Source organism: Pan troglodytes, chromosome 13 (assembly GCF_028858775.2).
Source record: "Pan troglodytes isolate AG18354 chromosome 13, NHGRI_mPanTro3-v2.0_pri, whole genome shotgun sequence".
Lineage (NCBI taxonomy): Eukaryota > Metazoa > Chordata > Mammalia > Primates > Hominidae > Pan > Pan troglodytes.
The window spans coordinates 12,805,621-12,826,777 of record NC_072411.2 but is presented as its reverse complement, the minus strand read 5'-3'; the positions used below and the strand labels follow the sequence as shown (position 1 = coordinate 12,826,777).

Here is a 21,157-nt window from a genome sequence, read left to right as displayed (position 1 = left end):
TTACTTTTAAAAATTCCCAGAAATATTTTAATTCCCCTTTAAAGATATAAACTATGTCATAGTATAAAGCAAAAGAAAAACCAATCATGTGAAGAGTAAATAGTACCGTTTAAACGAATTGTGGTTAAGCTTAATTTGTACCTAATTAGTTTTTTATTTTCTTTCTACTTTTATCTGCTTCAGAGCCTCTTCAGTGGTTTAGATCTTCTATGTGTCAAATTATTCTAATCTCTTAAAAAGTTTAAGAGCTAAAATACAACACAATGACTACAAGAATGCCTTTGTCCTTTTCTGGGTAGGTACACCTAAGGCAACTTCTTTTTCTCTTCTTTGTTCTCTTCTTCTTTCTTATTCTTAAATCATCTTCAATATTGGACAGATGACAGCACTATGCCTGCCTCAAGATGTTTCTGACTTTTTCTTTTTCTTTTTTTTTTTTTGAGATGGAGTCTTGCTCTCTCACCCAGGCTAGAGCGCAGTGGCACAATCTTGGCTCACTACAACTTCTGCCTCCTGGGTTCCAGTGATTCTCCCAACTCAGCCTCCTGAGTAGCTGGGGTTACAGGCATGCACCACCACGCCTAGCTAATTTTTTGTATTTTTACTAGAGACGGGGTTTCACCATGTCGGCCAGGCTGGTCTTGAACTCCTGACCTCAAGGGATCTGCCTGCCTTGGCCTCCCAAAGTGCTGGGATTACACGTGTGAGCCACTGAACCCGGCCGTTTCTGACTTTTTCTAAAGTCTTCTTTCTCTGGAGATGACATTATATAATAGCACTGTTCAATAGAAGTTTCTTTGATGATGGAACTGTTCTATAATCTGCATTGTCCCAGCCACTAGCCATATGTGACTACTGTAACACTTGAAATGTGGCTAGAGCAACTGAAGAACTGAATTTTGCATTTTACTGAATTTTAATTAATTAAAATAGAAATGCAAATAACCATAAGTGGTTAGTAGCTACCATACTGGACAGCAAAGATCTATAATTCAGCATTTAAAATCGATTTTGTTTTGTTTTCAAAAATGGAGTCAGACTGTTACAACCCAAAAGAACTGTAGGTTAAATTAAGGTAAATCCCCAAATACTACATACACATTTGGGAAATCCAAACCAGATTTTTTCATGTGATAACCACACCCTCTTTTGACTTTAGCCTTGGAGGTAATGGAGTATGGCAGAAAAAACCCTGTATCAGCAGCTGGAAGACTCACCTTCTTTTCCTAGCTCTGCCATATATTGACCAAAAGAGTCAAAGTCCATTCAGATGGTTGACGGGCCTTGGAATTTTGTTTTTGGTTTTCACATACAAGTTGGAGGGCAGATGCTTTAGCCTCTTGAAATACCCAGAAACCACTTGTTTCCTCATCTAAAAATCAGGTATAACAGGATCATTTAATTATCCTGGAAATCAGATGAAGCACTGCATATGAAAGCACTTTGTAACATCGATAGCACTGGGAAATGTAAAGAGCTTTTACTGAAATATAAAGGTGTATGGTCAACTGAATATATCTCAGATAGTTAGGATTTGACTGTATATATTGAATATAACCTGTAGTGGGCCCCTTGGTAAACAGCTTACAGTTTTGTTGCAAGTTTTAGCCAAGAGAAAATTTATTTGTTGACTAGTCATGCCCTTTATTGGCCACATGATGAGCAGCCAAGATATTAAGACACAGTGCACCTTGCAGAATTCAAGAATGTCTCAGTGTCTTGTGAACTAGGAAGCTGAAATGCAGTGGTATGCAGAAGGCTGGCTCAGTAGGAGCCTTGGGAGTGTCCTCCAGATAGATGTTTGTGCAGGTTGTGTTTGATTCCAGTTGGCCATGAAAAGCTGGTTGCTCTAAAGAATGAGAATATACTTGGTTTTGCATTTACTAGAACTATCTGGGGAACAAATCTTGGGGTGGAAGAAAGAAGGGAGGGAGGGAAAGCTGTGCTTCAATACCTAGGGCTTCTTTCCTGGAATGGATCTGAGAATCTGGGATTGGGTGGCTAATATCTCATCTCTAGAAGGGAGAAAGAACTGGGTGGTGATGGCTTTGTATTTTCTATTGGAGTTCACTACAGAATAGGTGAATGGAATGGGCTGCTATGATCCAGACATTAGGGAGGACAGGTTTGTGATACATTAGAAAACTTGAATGAGCCCTTCTATGATTCTCTCTTCCCTCTTTCTGCTTCCTGTTCTTAATCACCATCCGCAGGTTGTGGAATTAGCAAATCTATTATGTGAGCAATAGCAAACTTACAGAAGCCCTTGGCTCCATCTATCTCCCTGTTTGTGTCAGTTCCTTCTGGATGCTTTTAGTCTGTGGTCTTCATTCACTCTTTTTCTGGGGAAGTAAAAGGAGTGGGACAGATTATGAGAACAGCTGGGTCCTCCCAGTTGCTGGGGTGGTTATTTTAAGCTTTGTTTAATGTGTCCAGAGACCCAGATGGCATTTTTAACTAAGCTGCTTTATTAAATCTTGTGATAAAGCATAGTGATGTTTATTGAAAAGGCAGACACGCATCAGCAACATTATGCATGAAACTTGCTCTAAGAATTTTCTATAAAACATCTGTTCTCTTTGAGCCTTTTGTGAACTCTGGAAGTTTGCTAGTTTCTATACAGACTTGAGGACAAGAAGTTGGAACCCACTTTTGGAGATGTCCAAGCATAGGTATTGGAATCATTAATCCTAACCCTCTCAGTTTTAAGGTCCCGGATACCCTTCTGTTAGACAACAGTAACATGAGCAAGCACTGTAATAACCTTTAAACAAGATTATTCGGAAATAATGGACAAGAAAAATTAGTATACATTGTTTGGGGATTTTAAAATTAAAGATAAAAAGCTAGGGCTTCAATGACCTGTGCCAGCCTATAGCCTTAAGAGTCAATTTGCAAACACTCAAGATTTGGCCAATATGCCTCTACTACTTCTACTTAACACAGTCAAAGGGAAATTTTTAGATTCTTTCATCTGATTTGACTCTCTTAGTTACGAATAAGAGGATATCTAGAATATATATGTGACTTGTTAAAATGAAAATCCACCTTCTCTGAGTCTTCAAATATCTTTCATATCTTACATTTTTAGTCACATCAACTTTTGAAGTCATGTCCGTAGTTGTATGAAAAGAAAAATTTCAGGAACATTCAACCTCAAAAGTTCTTTTTCTTAGTCTGAAGTCGTAGAAGCATTTGACTTTTACTTTCTCTTTTTATGTTTGTACTAGTAGGTATTTTGTATAAATATAATACTTAATTATTGCCTTTGTATTCTTTTTCTCTAGTAAACATCCTGGTTTTTAGCTATCAATATGTAGTTTTACATTTAGGGATTTCTAATGGAAAGAGAAAGGAATCTGAAATCAGAGGACGAGAGTTTATTCTACTTGACCAAACACATACACAATACTGGAAGGAGAGTTTTACAACAAATATTTAATATCTATGACATGTAAAACGTTTTTTGAAATCAAGAAAATTCAAACAATTCCATACAAATATCATCAATAATAAGACATGAACAGGTGGCCAACCTTATTAATAACCAGAGAAATATAAATTAAAACAATCCATCAACTTGTAAAAAAGATGAAATTACCCAGAGTTGGTGTAGGTGATGGAAAATTGTCATGTCTGTATACTGTTCATAGAAGTTAAATTGACATAACTTTTTGGTCAGGCAATTTGGAAGTATATATCTAAATTAATAGAGTAGTTTTCTAATAACCTGGGAATCTCTTAATCTAAGAATCTTTGCTGTAGATTTTTCTAGAACAAATGTACAAACATCTGTGTACAAGGGTACTCACTGCAGCATTTTGCTAAGGAAAAACTCAGAAAAAATCTATATGTTCAACAGAGAACAGGTACATAATTTATGACACAACTGCACAATATACACCACTAAAATAAAGGATATAAATTTATATGTAGTATGAAAAAGATGTGAATGATAGCTTGTTGGTGAAAAACAGCAATGACTGGAATATTGTGTGTAACGTAATCCTGCTTTTCTGTATATAATGTAGGCATAGAAAATAGGATTGAAAGGACATACTCTAGTCAACAGTGTATATAGCTTGGGTGGAGGGGGTGTATAATGGGGAAGGAGAGTCCCTTTTCCTATCTATTCCATATACATCTCTGGATTTAAAAGATCATACATGCATATGCATTAGCTTCAAAATTAAAATGATAAAGACAAAAGGAGAAGCTTTGGATTTGAATCATGATACTACTGTTTGCAACTTCTATGACCGTGGGGAAGTCGCCTAGCCTCCTGGGGTTTATTTCCTCATTTATAAAAATAGGGAAAGTAATAATACTTGTCTACATATCTTCTAGGGTTGTTGGGAGGATTGAATGTGATAATGGGTTACAGCATTATGAATTATTTATTCATATAACACAATTATTATAAAAATAGTTTGCTCTGATTAAAATAAAAGAAGGACGAGATCGTGTGTGTTTTTCAGTCCCAGTAGCTTTACTAACCAGAAAGCGCCTGCTGATGTGGTGATCACAGTTGCTTTGGTGCAGCTTCCTGTTGACTTTTGGCAATTCTCCACGCTGCTAGCTAAGGCTGAGGTGGCGACTGTGGAAGGTGTGATCTCCTCCCCCTCCCAGCACACATTTGTGTGCATACTCACACTCATGCACACACAAACACACACATGCACACTCTATCACAGTACGTGAGGTGGCAGCAGCTGCTCCGGCATAGACTTTCACACAACATAAAGGGCTTTTTTGGTGTGGTCTGTGCATTATTTCCTGTTAAGCATGAGCTGAGTCAGTGCCATGCTTTTCCATCTGAAACCTTTCTGAGGCTCAGGCTGTGTTAAGAGCAAACCCTCTCCCCTCCATGCCCACCCCATGGCCCTCTACTGAAGCCAGATCATAATCTGCTCATTTCATGAGGATTTTCAAACCGAATGGACTGGGCCATGTGAGAGATCACTGAAAGGAATAGACCAAGCAGAGGCTAAGAGACTCCATGCTAATCTGCTGAGTCATCTGAAAATGCACAGCTGTGGCAGCTCACGGTGCTTTAAAGTACTTTGGCAGGATGTTTGTTCAGGGGGCCTGTTCCTGCAGCCCTGCTGAATGTTTGGTTAGGAGGCATAATCATTTTTTTGGACAGGATCTCCCAAATGTAAGGTGATAGATGCTAATGTGGAATATAATACAGAAGATACAGCTTGGATGTCATAAATAACAATAAATTGTTTAATCTTGCTGAGTTGTAAATCTATGATTGCCAGAGGTCTTTAGTTCACTGGAACATAGTATGGGGGCAGGGGCACTTAGCAAATAGGCAGTTATTATTTTCCAACCAGACAGAAACTGGTCTGATGAAATTTATCTAAAAAGGCATACACATGTATTTTAATTAATTGTGACAATTACTCAGAGAAAACACATGGCCCTAAAGAGGCTGAGGGTTTTTTTGTTCTACCTATAAATGTATATGTATATTCACCTATATTCTACCTATGTATAAGTAAGAGAATGAGTTTTTGTTTTGGGGATATATATTTATACGTATCTATACAGACAGATATACACATACTTAATTTCTGTGTACCTATTAAGGTGCGGTGACAGATGGAAAGTATTTTTAAGCATTTAGATAGCTTATTCTATAGCATATGTGTGCATATAGCCCCCCCATAAAGCTTTGTCTCTTTTCTGGATATATTTAACAAGAGGCTAGAACAGAGTCCAAAATGTCAGAAATGTTTGAACATTCCATAGAAATGAAGGAGGTGTTTCCAAATGACCTATGTTTCTATGGCAATAAATAGAACTTGTGCTGCGTTGGATGGGTCAGGAGTAAGGAATATAAACAGTGTAAGTATGGCTATTCCAGGCAGAAATCTACCTTGTAAGAACAGCTTTGTGCAGTGAGCTCGACAACATTGATCAGTTAGCAGTCCGGTTCAGTACAACATTGATCAGGTAGCAAGACGGTTCGGCAGTGCCAGTCGGAGACACAGATGGGGACAATCAAAGAAGATGCAGGTCAGGACAAGGATGCAGACATGTACCTGTCACTACCATGGACTTCAGCAGCTTCTTAGTGAGCAGGTTTATGATCAAAGAAGAAAGACATCGTTGATATGTAAGCATGTTACAATTAATTTGCTGTTTAGATACTAGCAAACTAAATCCAGTTTTTAGTTTTTAGGTTTTTTTTTCTTTTTTCTTTTTTGAAACAGGTTCTTGTTCTGTCATCCAGGCTGGAGTGCAGTCGTTATCCAAGCTCACTGTCGCCTTAAACTACTGGGCTCCGTGGATCCTCCCACCTCAGACTCCCAAGAAGCTGGGACTACAGGTGCACACCACCATGGCCAGCTAACATTTCTAATTTTTTTGTAGAGATGAGGCCTTGCTGTATTGCCCAGGCTGCTCTTGAGCTCCTGGCAGTGTAGATATTTCCATGTTTATAAAGATGATGGTGTAGATATTTCCAAGTTTATACAGATGAGTGTGTAGATATTTCCATGTTTTTAAAGATGGCGGTGTAGATATTTCCATGTTTATAGAGATAGCGGTGTAGATATGTCCATGTTTATAGAGACAGAGGTGTAGATATTTCCATGTTTATACAGATAGCGGTGTAGGTATTTCCATGTTTCTACAGATAGCGGTGTAGATATTTCCATGTTTTTAAAGATAGCGGTGAAGATGTTTCCATTTTTATACAGGTAGCGGTGTAGATATTTCCATGTTTATACAGATGGCGGTGTAGATATTTCCATGTTTATTGAGATAGCGGTGTAGACATTTCCATGTTTATACAGATAGTGGTGAAGATATTACCATGTTTACAGAGATAGCAGTGTAGATATTTCCATATTTATACATATAGCAGTGTAGATATTTCCATGTTTATAGTGATAGCGGTGTAGGTATTTCCATGTTTATAGTGATAGCGGTGTAGATATTTCCATGTTTATACAGATAGCGGTGTAGATATTTCCATGTTTTTACAGATAGCGGTGTTGATATTTTCATGTTTATACAGATAGCGGTGTAGGTATTTCCATGTTTATACAGATAACGGTGTAGATATTTCCATGTTAATACAGATGGCTGTGTAGATATTTCCATGTTTATAGAGATGGCTGTGTAGATATTTCCATGTTTATACAGATGGCAGTGTAGATATTTCCAAGTCTCTGCAGATGGTGGTGTTGATATTTCCGTGTTTACAGAGATAGCGGTGTAGATATTTCCATCTTTTCACAGATTGCGGTGTAGGTATTTCCATCTTTACACACAAAGTGGTGTAGATATTTCCCAGTTTACACAGATAGCTGTGTAGATATTTCCATGTTTACACAGATAGCATTGTAGATATTTCCATGTTTACACAGATAGCGTTGTAGATATATCCATGTTTATAGAGATAGCGGAGTAGGTATTTCCATGATTATACAGTTAGCAGTGTAGATATTTCCATGTCTATACAGATAGCGGTGTAGATATTTCCATAGTTATAGAGATAGCGGTGGAGATATTTCCATGTTTATACAGATAGTGATGTAGATATTTCCATGTTTATACAGATAGCCATGTAGATATTTCCATGTTTATAGAGATAGCGGTGTAGATATTTCCATGTTTATACAGATGGCTGTGTAGATATTTCCATGTGTATAGAGATGGCAGTCTTGATATTTCCATGTTTATAGAGATGGTGGTGTAGATATTTCCATGTTTATACAGATGAATGTGTAGATATTTGCATGTTTATACAGATGGCGGTGTAGATATTTCCATCTTTATAGAGATAGCGGTGTAGATATTTCCATGTTTATACAGACAGTGGTGTAGATATTTCCATGTTTATAGAGATAGCGGTGTAGAGAATTCCATGTTAATAGAGATAACGGTGTAGATATTTCCATGTTTATACAGATAGTGATGTAGATATTTCCATGTTTCCACATATAGCAGTGTAGATATTTCCATGTTTACACAGATAGCGTTGCAGATATTTCCATGTTTATACAGATGTCGGTGTAGATTTTTCCATGTTTATGTAGACAGCGGGGTAGATATTTCCATGGTTGTGCCGATGGCGGTGTAGATATTTCCAAGTTTATAGACACGGTGTTATAGATGTTTCCATGTTTATAGAGATGGCGGTGTAGGTATTTCCAAGTTTATAGACATGGTGTTATAGATGTTTCCATGTTTATAGAGATGGCGGTGTAGGTATTTCCATGTTTATAGAGATGGCGGTGTAGTTATTTCCATGTTTATAGTGATAGTGGTGTAGACATTTCCATGTTGAAGCAGATAGCGGTGTAGATATTTCCATGTTTGTTTGGATAGCGTTGTTGATATTTCCATGTTTATAGGGATAGTGGTGTAGATGTTTCCGTATTTATACAGATAGCGGTTTAGGTGATTCCATGTTTATACAGATGGTAGTATAGATATTTCCATGTTTATACAGATGGTGGTGTAGATATTTCCATGTTTATACAGATGACTGTGTAGATATTTCCATGTTTATAGAGATAGCGGTGTAGATATTTCCAAGTTTATACAGATAGAGGTGTAGATATTTCCATTTTTATACAGATAGCGGTGTAGACATTTCCATGTTTATAGAGATAGAGGTGTAGATATTTCCATTTTTATACAGATAGCGGTGTAGACATTTCCATGTTTATAGAGATAGCGGTGTAGATATTTCCATATTTATACAGATAGCGGTATAGATATTTCCACGTTTATACAGATAGCGGTGTAGACATTTCCATGTTTATGCAGATAGCGGTGTAGATATTTCCATGTCTACAGAGATGGCGGTGTAGGTATTTCCATGTTTATAGAGATAGTGTTGTAGATATATCCATGTTTATACCGATAGTGGTGTAGGTATTTCCATGTTTATACAGATAGCTGTGTTGGTATTTCCATGTTTATACAGATAGCGGTGTAGATATTTCTATCCTTATGCAGCTCGCGGTATAGATATTTCCATCTTTATACAGATGGCAGTGTAGATATTTCCATGTTTAAACAGATAGCGGTGTAGGTATTTCCATGTTTATACAGATATCGGTGTAGATATTTCCATGTTTATACAGATAGCAGTGGAGATATATCCATGTTTACACACATAGCGGTGTAGATATTTCCATGTTTATAGAGATAGTGGTGTAGATATTTCCATATTTATACAGAAAGCGGTGTAGATATTTCCATGTTTATACAGATCATGGTGTACATATTTCCCCGTTTACACAAATAGCGTTGTAGATATTTCCATGTTTATTCAGATAGTGATGTAGATATTTCCATGTTTATACATATCGCGGTGTAGATATTTCTCTCTACAGATGGCAGTGTAGACATTTGCATGTTTATACAGATGGCGGTGTAGAGATTTCCATGATTATATAAATGGCGGTGTAGATATTTCCTTGTTTATGTAAATGGCGGGGAAGATATCTCCATGTTTATAGAGATGGCGGTGTATATATTTCCATGTTTATGCAGATAGCAGTGTTGGTATTTCCATGTTTATACAGATAGCGGTGTAGATATTTCCATGTTTATACAGATAGCGGTGTAGATATTTCCATGTTTATACACATAGCAGTGCAGATATTTCCATGTTTATACAGACAGCGGTGGAGATGTTTCCATGTTTATACAGATAGCAATGTAGATATTTCCATGTTTATAGAGATAGTGGTATAGATATTTCCATATTTATAGAGATAGCGGTGTAGATATTTCCATGTTTATGCAGATAGCGGTGTACATATTTCCATGTTTACACAGATCATGGTGTAGATATTTCCGTGTTTATACAGATAGCATTGAAGATATTTCCATGTTTATACAGATAGCGGTGTAGATATATCCATGTTTATAAAGATCGTGGTGTAGGTATTTTCATCTTTCTACAGACGGCAGTGTAGATATTTCTATGTTTATACAGACGGTGGTTTAGAAATCTTCATGTTTATATAGATGGCGGTGTAGATATTTCCTAGTTTATGTAGATGGCGGTGAAAATATTTCCATGTTTACAGAGATGGCAGTGTACATATTTCCATGTTTATAGAGATAGCGGGGTAGATATTTCAATGTTTATAGAGATAGTGCTGTAGATATTTCAACGTTTATAGAGATAGCGGTGTAGATATTTCCATGTTTATACAGGTCACGATGAAGATATTTACATGTTTATAAAGATGGTAGTGTAGATATTTCCATGTTTATACAGATAGAGGTGTACATATTTCCATGTTTACACAAATGGCTGTGTAGATAGTTCCATGTTTATGGAGATGGAGGTGTAGATATTTTCAAGTTTATAGAGATGGGGGTGTAGATATTTCCATGTTTATAGAGAAGGTGATGTTGATATTTCCATGTTTATACAGATGACTGTGTAGCTATTTCCATGTTTTTACAGATGGCGGTGTAGATATTTCCAAGTTTATACAGATGGTGGTGTATATATTTCCATGTTTATACTGATGACTGTGTAGATATTTCCATTTTTTATGGACGGCACTGTCGATATTTCCATGTTTATTCAAATAGCGGTGTAGATATTTCCATGTTTATATAGATGGCAGTGTAGATATTTCCTTGTTTATGTAGATGGCGCTGTAGATATTTCCATGTTTGTTGAGATGGCGGTGCATATATTTCCACGTTTACAGAGATAGCTGTGTAGTTGTTTCCATGTTTATACAGATGGTGGTGTAGATATTTCAATGTTAATGGAGATAGCTGTGTAGATATTTCCATATTTATACAGATGGCAGTGTGGATATTTCCATGTTTATACAGATAGTGGTGTATATATTTCCATGTTTATACAGATAACGGTGTAGATATTTCCATGTTTATACAGATAGCAGTGTAGATATTTCCATGTTTATAGAGATAGTGGTGTAGATATTTCCATGTGTATACAGATAGCGGTGTAGGTATTTCCATGTTTACAGAGATAGCGTTGTAGATATTTCCATCTTTGCACAGATAGCGGTGTAGATATTTCCATGTTTACAGATATGGGTGTAGATATTTCCATGTTTATACAGATCATGTTGTAGATATTTCCACGTTTATACAGATTGCAGTGTAGATAACTCCATCTTTCTACAGAAGGCAATGTAGATATTTCCATGTTTATACTGATGGCGGTGTAGATATTTCCATGTTTATATAGATGGCAGTGTAGATATTTCCTTGTTTATTTAGATGGCGTTGTAGACATTTCCATGTTTGTAGAGATGGCTGTGTATATATTTCCATGTTTATAGAGACAGTGGTGTAGATATTTCCATGTCTAGAGAGATAGCGGTTTAGGTATTTCCATGTTTATAGAGAAAGCTTTGTAGATATTTCCATGTTTATTCAGATAGCGGTGTAGATATTTCCAAGTATATACAGATAGCGGTGTTGGTATTTCCATGTTTATACTGATAGTGGTATAAAACTTTCCATGTTTATACAGCTCGCGTTGTAGATATTTACATCTTTATACTGATGGCAGTGTAGATATTTCCATGTTTATACAGATGGGTTTGTAGATAGTCCCATGTTTATGGAGATGGCAGTGTAGATATTTTCATGTTTATAGTGATGGAGGTGCAGATATTTCCATTTTCATACAGATCGTGGTGTAGATGTTTCCATGTTTATAGAGATAGCGGTGTAGATATTTCCACCTTTATAGAGAGAGCGGTGTTGGTATTTCCATGTTTATACAGATATCGGTGTAAATATTTCCATGTTTATAGAGCTCGCCATGTAGATATTTCCACTTTTATACTAATGGTGGTGTGGATATTTCAATGTTAATACAGATGGCAGTGTAGGTATTTGCATGTTTATACAGATAGCGGTGTAGTTATTTCTCTGTTGATAGAGATAGCAGTGGAAATATTTTCATGTTTATACACATAGCGGTGTAGATATTTCCGTATTTATAGTGATAGTGGTGTAGATATTTCCCTGTTTATACAGATAGCGGTGTAGATATTTACATGTTTATACAGATTGCTGTGCAGATGTTTCCATGTTTATAAAGAGGGCTGAGAAGGCATTTCCATGTTTATACAGAAGGCAGTGTAGATATTTCCATGTTTATGAAGATGACTGTGTAGATATTTCCATGTTTATACAGATGTTGGTGTAGATATTTCCCTGTTTATAGAAATAGCGGTGTAGATATTTTCATGTTGATAAAGATAGCGGTGTAAATATTTCCATATTTATACAGATAGCGATGTAGATATTTCCATGTTTATACAGATAGCGGTGTGGATATTTGAATCTTTATACAGTGAGTGCTATACATATTTCCATGTTTATAGAGATGGTAGTGTAAATATTTCCATGTTTATAAAGATGACTGTGTAGATATTTGCATGTTTATACAGATGGCACTGTAGATATTTCCATGTTTATATAGATAGCGGTGTATATATTTCCATGTTTATACAGATAGCGGTGTAGATATTTCCATGTTTATAGAGATAGCAGTGAAGATATTTCCATATTTATACAGATAGCGGTGTAGATATTTCCATGTTTATACAGATAGCAGTGTAGGTACTTCCCTGTTTACAGAGATAGCGGAGTAGATATTTCCATCTTTGCACAGATTGCGGTGTAGATATTTCCATCTTTACACAGATAGCGGTGTAGATATTTCCATGTTTATACAGATGGCTGTGTAGATGTTTCCATGTTTATACACATTGCGGTGTAGATATTTCCATGTGTACACAGATAGCATTGAAGATATTTCCATGTTTATACAGATAGCGGTGTAGATATTTCCATGTTTATACAGACGACCTTCTAGCTATTTCCATGTTTATAGAGATAGCGGTGTAGATATTTCCATGTTTATAGAGATAGCAGTGTAGATATTTCCATGTTTATACAGATGTTGTTGTAGATATTTCCATGTTTATACAGATAGTTGTGTAGATATTTCCATGTTTATACAGGTGGCGGTGTAGATATTTCCATGTTTATACAGATCGCGTTATAGATATTTCCATCTTTTTACAGATGGCAGTGTAGATATTTCCATGTTTACAGAGATAGTGGTTGAGATATTTCAATATTTATACAGATAGCGGTGTAAATATTTCCATGTTTATAAAGATAGTGGTGTAGATATTTCCATGTTTATACACATAGCGATGTAGTTATTCCCAAGTTTATTCAGATTGCGGTGTAGATATTTCCATGTTTATACAGATGGCTGTGTAGATATTTCTATGTTTATACAGATGGCAGTGTAGATATTTTCATGTTTATACAGCTGGTGATGTAGGTATTTCCTTGTTTATACAGATGACTGTTTAGCTACTTCCATGTTTATACAGATGGCGGTGCAGATATTTCCATGTTTATAGAGATAGCATTGTAGATATTTCCATGTATATACAGATTGCGGTGTAGATATTTCCATGTATATAAAGATGACTGTGTGGATATTTCCATGTATCTACAGATGGCAGTGTACATATTTCCATGTTTATAGAGAGAGCGCTGTAGATATTTCCATCTTTATAGAGATAGCGGTGTAGATATTTCCATGTTTTTAGAGATAGCGGAGTAAATATTTCCATATTTATACAGATAGCAGTGTAGATATTTCCATGTTTACAGAGATATTGGTGTAGATATTTGCATCTATGCACAGATTGCGGTTTAGATATTTCCATCTTTACACAGATAGCGGTGTAGATATTTCCATGTTTATACAGAGGGCTCTGTAGATATTTCCATGTTTATACAGATGGCGGTGTAGATATTTCCATATTTATACAGATGGTGATGTAGATATTTCCATCTTAATACAGATGGCAGTGTAGATATTTCCAAGTTTATACAGATGGCAGTGTAGATATTTCCATGTTTATAAAGATGGCTGTGTAGATACTTCCATGTTTATAGACATGGCAGTGGAGATATTTTCATGTTTATAGAGATGGCGGTGTAGATATTTCCTTGTTTACAGAGATAGCGATGTAGATATTTCCATGTTCATTCATATAGCGTTGTAGGTATTTCCATGTTTATAGAGATATTGGTGTAGATATTTCCATGTTTATAGGGATGGCTTTGTAGATATTTCCTTGTGTATACAGATGGCAGTATAGATATTTCCATGTTTCTACAGATAGCGGTGTAGGTATTTCCATGTTTACAGAGATAGAGGTGTAGGTATTTCCATGTTTATACAGATGGCTGTGTAGATATTTCCATGTGTATAGATATGGCTGTCTATATATTTCTATGTTTTTTGAGATGGTGGTGTAGATATTTACATGTTTATACAGATGACTGTGTAGATATTTGCATGTTCATACAGATGTCGGAGTAGATATTTCCATGATAATAGTGATAGCGGTGTAGATATTTCCATATTTATAGATATAGCGGTGAAGATATTTCCATGTTTATACAGATAGCGGTGTAGATATTTCCATGTTTACCGAGATAGCGGTGTAGATATTTCCATCTTTGCACAGATTGCGGTGTAGGTATTTCCATCTTTACACAGATAGCAGTGTAGATATTTCCAAGTTTACAAAGATAGCTGTGTAGGTATTTCCACGTATGCACAGATTGCGTTGAAAATATTTCCAGGTTTATACATATAGCACTGTAGATATTTCCACGTTTATTCAGATAGCAGTATAGATATTTCCACGTTTATACAGATAGCGGTGTACATATTTCCACGATTATACAGATAGTGGTGTAGATATTTCCATCTTTATAGAGATAGCGGTGTATATATTTCCGTGTTTACACAGATAGTGGTGTAGATATTTCCATCTTTATAGAGACAGCGGTGTATATATTTCCATGTTTACACAGATAGTGGTGTAGATATTTCCATGTTTACACAGATAGTGTGGTAGATATTTCCATGTTTATACAGATAGCGGTGTAGATATTTCCATGTTTATAGAGACGGCGGTGTAGATTTTTCCATGTTATAGATATAGCGATGTAGGTATTTCCATGCTTATAGTGAGAGCGGTGCAGGTACTTCCATGTTTATACAGGTAGCGGTGTAGATATTTCCATGTTTATATGGATAGCAGGGTTGATATTTCCATGTTTATGGGGATAGTGGTGTAGATGCTTCCATGTTTATACAGATAGCGGTGTAGGTATTTCCATTTTTATATACTTAGCGGTGTAGATATTTCCATGTTCATAGACATGGCTGTGTAGATATTTCCATGTTTATACAGATGGCAGTGTAGATAATTCCATATTTATGCAGAAGGCGGTGTAGATATTTGCATGTTTATAGATATGTTGGTGTAGGTATTGTCATATCCATAGAGATATCGGTTTAGATATTTCCATGTTTATACCGATAGCGGTGTAGACATTTCCATGTTTATAGAGATAGCGGTGTAGATATTTCCATATTTATACAGATAGCGGTGTAGATATTTCCATGTTTATACAGATAGCGGTGTAGATATGTCCATGCTAATGCAGATATCGGTGTAGATATTTTCATGTTTATAGAGATGGCGGTGTAGGTATTTCCATTTTAATAGAGATACTGGTTTAGATATTTCCATGTTTATACAGACAGCGTTGTAGATATTGCCACGTTTATACCGATAGCGGATTTGATATTTCTATATTTATACAGAGAGTGGTTTAGATATTTCCATGTTTATACCACTCACGGTATAGATATTTCCATCTTTATACAGATGGCAGTGTAGATGTTTCCATGTTTATACAGAAAGCGGTGTAGATATTTCCACTTTTATACAGATGGTGGTGTAGTTATTTCCATGATTATGGAGATGGCGGTGTAGTTATTTTCATGTTCATAGAGATGGCGTTGTAGATATTTCCATGTTTATTGAGATTGCGGAGTATATATTTCCATGTTTTTAGAGATAGCTGCGTAGGTATTTCCATGTTTATAGAGATTGTAGTGTAGATATTTCCATGTTTATACAGATGGCTGTGTAGATATTTCCATGTGTATACAGAAAGCAGTGTATATATTTCAATGTTTATAGAGATGGTGGTGTAGATATTTCCATGTTTGTAGAGATAGTGGTGTAGATATTTCCATATTTATGCAGATAGCGGTTGAGATATTTCCATGTTTATACAGATCATGTTGTAGATATTTCCATGTTTATACAGATAGCGGTGTAGATATTTCCAAGTTTACCTAGATAGATGTGTATATATTTACATGTTTATAGAGATACTGTTGTAGATTTTCCATGTTTATACAGATAGTGGTGTAGATATTTCCCTGTTTATACGGATAGCGGTGTCGATATTTGCATGCTTATACAGACAGCGGTGGAGATATTTCCATCTTTATGCAGATAGCTATGTAGACATTTCCATGTTTATACAGATAGCGGTGTAGGTATTTCCATGTTTATAGAGATGACTGTGTAGATATGTCCAGGTTTATACAGATGGCGGTGTAGGTTTTTCCATATTTATAGAGTTAGCTGGGTAGATATTTCCATCTGTATACAGATAGCGGTGTAGATAGTTCCATGTTTTCAGATAGCTGTGTAGATATTTCCATGTTTATATAGATGGCGGTGTTGATATATCCTTGTTTATGTAGATGCCGGTGTAGATATTTCTATGTTTATAGAGGTGGCGTTGTATTTATATCCATGTTTATAGAGGTACTCGTGTTGATATTTCCATGTTTATACAGATAGCGGTGTAGATATTTCCATGTTTATACAGATCATGGTGTAGATATTTACATGTTTATACACATAGCGTTGTAGATATTTCCATGTTTATACAGATAGCGGTGTAGTAATTTCCATGCTTATGCAGATCGCGGTGTAGATATTTCCATGTTTATACAGATCGTGGTGTAGATATTTCCATGTTTATATAGATGGCGATGTAGATATTTCCTTGTTTATAGAGATAGCATTTTAGGTATTTCCATGTTTATACATATGCAGTGTAGATATTTCCATGTTTATACAGATGGCGGTGTAGATATTTCCATGTTTATACACATAACGGTGTGGCTATTTCCAGGATTATACAGATAGCGGTGTAGCTATTTCCATGTTTGTAGAGATGGCTGTGTAGATATTTCCATGTTTACGTAGATGGAAGTGTAGATATTTCCATGTTTATTCAGATGGTGGTGTAGGTATTTCCATGTTAATACAGATGACTTTCTAGGTAATTCCATGTTAATACAGATGGTGGCGTAGATATTTCCATGGTTATAGAGATAGCCGTGTAGGTATTTCCATGTTTATACAGATAGCGGTGTATACATTTCCATGTTTATAGAGATAGCGGTGTAGATATTTCCATATTTATAAAGATAGCAGTGTAGATATTTCCATGTTTATACAGATATCGGCGCAGATATTTCCATGTTTATACAGGTAGCGGTGTAGATTTTTCCATGTTTATACATGTCGTGGTGTAGATATTTCCATGTTTACACAGATCGCGTGGTAGTTATTTCCATCTTTCTACAGATGGCATTGTAGATATTTCCTTCTTTATAGAGATAGCGTGTTAGGTATTTCCATGTTTATACAGATGGCGGTGTAGATATTTCCATGTTTATACAGATAGCGGTGTAGATATTTCCATGTTTATACAGATAGCAGTATAGATATTTCCATGTTTATGCAGATCTCGGTGTAGGTATTTCCATCTTTCAACAGATGACAGTGTAGATGTTTCTATGTTTATAGAGATGGTGGTGTAGATATTTCCATGTTTATACAGACGGCGGTGTAGTTATTTCCATGTTTATGCTGATGGCGGCGTAGATATTTACATGTTTATAGAGATGGTATTTTAGATATTTCTATGTTTATAGAGATAGCGGTGTAGATAATTCCATGTTTATATAGATAGCGGTGTAGGTATTTCCATGTTTATACAGATAGCGGTGTAGATATTTCCATGTTTATACAGATAGTGGTGTAGATATTTCCATGTTTATGCAATTGACTGTGTAGGTATTTCCATGTTTATACAGATGGTGGTGTAGATATTTCCATGTTTCTAGAGATAGCCAAGTAGATATTTCCACGTTTATACAGCTAGCGGTGTAAATATTTCCGTGTTTATAGAGATAGCGGTGTAGGTATTTCCATGTTTACACAGACAGCATTGTAGATATTTCCATGTTTATACAGATAGCGGTGTTGATATTTCTATGTTTATACAGATAGTGGTGGAGATATTTTCAAGTTTATACAGATAGCGGTGGACATATTTTCATGTTTACACAAATAGCGGTGAAGATATTTCCATGTTAACACAGATAGTTTTGAAGATATTTCCATGTTTATACAGACAGCGGTGTAGGTATTTCCATATTTATAGAGATCGTGGTGTAGATATTTCCATATTTATACAGATAGCGGTGTAGATATTTCCATGTTTATACATATAGTGGTGTAGATTTTCCATGTTTATGAAGATAGCGGTGTAGATATTTCCATGTTTATAAATATAGCTGTGTAGATATTTCCATGTTTATACCGATAGCGGTGGGGATATTTCCATGTTTATACAGATAGCGATGTAGATATTTCCATGTTTATAGAGAGAGCGGTGGAGATATTTCCATGATTATACAGATGGCGGTGTAGATATTTCCGCGTTTATGCAGATAGTGGTGTAGATATTTCCATTTTTATACTGAGGACTGTGTATGTATTTCCATGTTTATACAGATGGCGTTGTAGATATTTCCATGTTTATACAGATAGCCATGTAGATACTTCCATGTTTATACAGAAAGCAGTGTAGGAATTTCCATGTTTATAGAGATAACGGTGTAGATATTTCCATGTTTATACACATGGCAGTGTAGATATTTCCATGTGTATAGATGGCAGCGTAGGTATTTCCATGTTTATACAGATGGAGGTGTAGATATTTCCAAGTTTATACAGATAGTGGTGTAGATATTTCCATGTTTCTACAGATAGCGGTGTAGATATTTCCATGTTTATACAGATAGCTGTGTAGGTATTTCCATGTTAATAGAGATAGCAGTGTAGATATTTCCATGTTTATAGAGATGGCTCTGTAGTTATTTCCATGTTTATACAGATGGCAGTGTAGATATTTCCATGTTTATAGAGATAGTGGTGTAGATATTTCCATGTTTATACAGATGACTGTGTAGGTATTTCCATGTTTATACGGATGGTGGTGTAGACATTTCCATGTTTATAGAGATACCCATGGAGATATTTCCATGTTTATACAGATTGCGGTGTAGACATTTCCATGTTTATACAGATAGTGTTGTAGATATTTCCATGTTTATACAGATCGTGGTGTCGATATTTCCATGTTTATACAGATAGCGGTGTAGATATTTCCATGTTTATAGAGATGGCTTTGTAGATATTTCCATGTTTATACAGATGGCAGTGCAAATATTTCCATGTTTAGACATATAGTGGTGTAGATATTTCCATGTTTATACAGATGACGGTTTAGTTATTTCCATGTTTATACAGATGGCGGTTTAGATATTTCCATGTTTATAAAGATAGCGGTGTAGACATTTCCATATTCATAGACATAGCGGTGAAGATATTTCCATATTTATTCAGATAGCTGTGTAGATAATTAAATGTTTATACAGATAGAGCTGTAGATATTTCCATGTTTATGCAGATGTCGGTGTAGATATTTCCATCTTTCTACAGATGGCAGTGTAGATATTTCAATGTTTATAGAGATGGCAGTGTTGATAATTCCATGTTTATACAGAAGGCAGTGAAGTTATTTGCATGTTTATGCTGATGGCGCTGTAAATATTTAAATGTTAATAGAGATGGCGGTGTAGATATTTCAAGGTTTGTGGAGATAGCGTTGTAGATAATTCCATATTTATAGAGATGGCGGTGTAGGTATTTAAATGTTTTTAGAGATAGTAGTGTAGATATTTCCACGTTTATACAGATAGAGCTGTAGATATTTCCATGTTTATACAGATAGTGGTGTTGGTATTTCCATGTTTATACAGATAGCGGTGCAGAGATTTCCATGTTTCCACAGATGGCAGTGTAGATTGTTCCATGTTTATGGAGATGGCTGTGTAGACATTTTCATGTTTATAGAGATGGCGGTGTAGATATTTCCATGTTTATACAGATTGCCGTGCAGATATTTCCATGTTTATAGAGATTGCGGAGTAGATGTTTCCATGTTTATACAGATAGCGGTGGAGATATTTCCATGTTTATACAGATCGTGGTGTAGATATTTGCATGTTTATGGAGATAGCGGTGTAGATATTTCCATATTTATACAGATAGAGGTGTAGATATTTCCATCTTTATTCACATGGTGTAGATATTTCCATGTTTATACAGATGGTGGTGCAGATATTTCTATGTTTATACTGATAGTGGTGTTGATATTTCCACGTTTATACAGATAGTGTTGTAGATATTTCCATGTTTATACAGATAGTGTTTTAGATATTTCCATGTTTATACAGATAGCGGTGGAGATCTTTCCATGGTTATACAGATGGACGTGGAGATATATCCATCTTTATACAGATGGCGGTGTAGATATTTCCAAGTTTATACAGATAGCAGTGTAGATATTTGCATGTTTATAGAGATAGCGGTGTAGATATTTGCATTTTAATACAGGTGTATTTGTAGATATTTCCATGTTTATACAGATCGTGGTGTAGATATTTCCATGTTTATGCAGATGGCGGTGTAGATATTTCCATATATATAGAGATGGCGGTGTAGATACTTCTATGTTTATAGAGATAGCGGTGTAGATAATTCCATGTTTATAGAGATGGTGGTGTAGGTATTTCCATGTTTATAGAAATAGTGGTGTAGATATTTCCATGTTTATTCAGATAGCGGTGTAGATATTTCCATTTTTATACAGATAGTGGTGTTGATATTTCCATGTTTATACACATAGCGGTGTAGACATTTCCATGTTTATGCAGCTCACGGTGTAGATATTTCCATGTTTATACAGATGGCATTGTAGGTTTTTCCATGTTTATGCAGATAGCGGTGTAGATATTTCCATGTTTATACAGAGAGCGGTGTAGATATTTCCATTTTTATAC

At 35.6% G+C, this 21,157-nt stretch overlaps 1 long non-coding RNA gene across 1 annotated transcript in view; it reads left to right on the top strand.

Moving 5' to 3' along the window:
• LOC134808078 (uncharacterized) overlaps positions 1-6,296 on the top strand; it is a 31,014-nt gene extending 24,718 nt beyond the window's left edge. Inside the window, exon 3 of the long non-coding RNA XR_010150274.1 lies at positions 6,225-6,296. This is a non-coding gene — a long non-coding RNA (uncharacterized LOC134808078). The remainder of the gene's footprint in view (positions 1-6,224) is intronic.
• Positions 6,297-21,157: the final 14,861 nt, after the last annotated feature.